The sequence below is a fragment of the Schistocerca cancellata genome, chromosome 7 (assembly GCF_023864275.1).
Source record: "Schistocerca cancellata isolate TAMUIC-IGC-003103 chromosome 7, iqSchCanc2.1, whole genome shotgun sequence".
NCBI lineage: Eukaryota > Metazoa > Arthropoda > Insecta > Orthoptera > Acrididae > Schistocerca > Schistocerca cancellata.
The window spans coordinates 55,215,427-55,217,896 of NC_064632.1; positions in this window are offsets into that span (position 1 = coordinate 55,215,427).

A 2,470-nucleotide genomic window follows, 5' to 3' on the forward strand; every position below is an offset into this window, starting at 1 on the left:
TAATTAGCGAACAAAAGCAAGGATGGCTGACATAGTTTTTAGAGTATCTGGGACTGTAACACCATTAAGATCCTTATACGGCAGGAAGGCATCTGGTCTAGACGGTATCCCCGTAAGATTTTATTTTGGCTATGCTACAAATATAGCACCATTCTTATACATGATATATCAGAGACCATTGGAACAGCGGAAAGTTCCACGGGACTGGAAGAAGGCACAGGTCATAGCAATCTATAAAAAGGGTAGAAAATCGGATGCACATAATTACCGGCCAATTTCACTGACATCGATTTGTTTTAGAATCATGGAACATATTTTATATTCAGATATAATGATCTGTCTAGATTCTGAGAAGCTCATCTGCAGAAACCAGCACGGGTTTAGAAAACATCGATCATGCGAGACACAGCTGGCCCTCTTTGTACATGATATACAACAGGCTCTAGATACCGGCTCCCAGGTTGATGCCATATTCCTCGACTTTAGAAAGGCGTTCGACTCAGTTCCGCACTGTCGCTTGCTCCAAAAAGTGGGCGCTTACGGTCTATCCGATGACATATGCGGTTGGATAGAAAGTTTTCTAACAGACAGAGAGCAGTATGTCGTACTGAATGGGGACACTTCAACAGAAAGAAGCTCAACATCAGGTGAGTCCCAGGGCAGCGTAATAGGTCCGCTGCTTTTTACGATTTACATTAAAGATCTGGTTGACGGTATTGACAGCGGAATTAGACAATTTGCCGACGATGTTGTAGTCTACAGGAAAGTAGTATCACACGAAATTTGTGAACAAATCAGTGAAGATTTGCAGAAAATAAATGCGTGGTGTAATGACTGACAGCTATCTCTCAATATTAGTAAGTGTAACCTACTGCGTATAACAAATCGAAAATCCCCGTTAATGTACAAGTACAAAATAAATGCCCAATCTTTGGAAGCGGTAACATCTCTCAAGTATCTGGGTGTGACTATTCGAAATGATCTCAAATGGAACGATTAGATTACTCAAGTAACGGATAAGGCGAACTCTAGATTGCGGCTTATTGGTAGAATCCTGAAGCGATGCATTCCTTGAATAAAGGAAATTGCTTACAATAGTTTAGTTCGTCCAGTCTTAGAGTATTAACTTTTCATAACTGGGATTCACAGTCATGTAAAATTTTTGAAAGACATCATGTTTACGCCAGTGACTGTAAAACTTCTTATTTCACTATTGCAGTTTCGGTCTTAGACCATTATCAAGTGCAGCTGAAATACAAAATGTTTATAAAATATGTTACAAAAATCATTGTGTATTTTGACATTCCGCAGACTACACAGTTTGAAAAATGCAGCTATGTAACCATGTTTACTTACATGTTTTGGCTTTAAGCCATGTCAACTTTATACACGCTGACACATTTACATGTTGTTGTTATTTGTTGTATTGTTGTTTGTTGTATTGTTCGTCTGTATGGGACCCTTACCAGTTGAGACTGATTCAAGAGATTGAGAAGGTCCAAAGAAGAGCTACAAGATTCGTGACTGGTACATTTAGCTATCGCGAGAGCGTTACAAACCTCATAGAAAGTTTGAAGTGGGACACACTTGCAGATAGACGACGCCCTAAACGGAAGTGGCTTCTCACTAAATTCCAAAATCCGATCTTCGTCGAGGATGTGGAGCATATATTATTACTACCGACTTTCAAATCGGCAATGATCACCATTCAAAGATAAGGGAAATTAGAGATCGTACTAAGGCGTTCAGATAGTCGTTTTTCCCTCGCGTGATCCGCGAGTGGAACAGAGGGGAAGGGGGGGGGGGAGGGGTAGAAATATGACTCTGGCGCGGATAGTGCTCTCCGCCACACACCGCTTGGTGGCTAGCGGAGTATATATGTAGATGTAGATATGCAGAAAGATAACACACATCGTAAACAATTATCGTCGGCATGTAACCAAAGATAACTAACGTCAGACGTTATCGATAGAGAACAAAGGTAAAGTTGTCCGAACGTAAAACTGTATCCAGTGATAACTTATTAAGCCTAAGGGTAATGACAGGGGACAATTTAAAGTTGTGACCCTTCATCTACAAATATAGTTTGTAACGTAACTCAGACCTATATGACATGGATGGGAATGAATATAGCGACGGTTTAAACTGTTCGTCCAATCAATCGCTTACTGCAAGAGATCACAGTATCCATGTCCGCTCCCGGTAGCTGAGTGGCCAGCGCGACAGAATGTCAATCCTAAGACCCCGGGTTCGATTGCCGGCTGGGTCGGGGATTTTCTCCGCTCAGGGACTGGGTGTTGTGTTGTCCTAATCATCATCATTTCATCCCCATCGACGCACAAGTCGCCGAAGTGGCGTCAAATCAAAAGACTTGCACCCGGCGAACGGTCTACCCAACGGGAGGCCCTAGTCACACGACAGTATCCGTTACACGAACTCATAAATAAGAACACAACGCTATGAAATACAC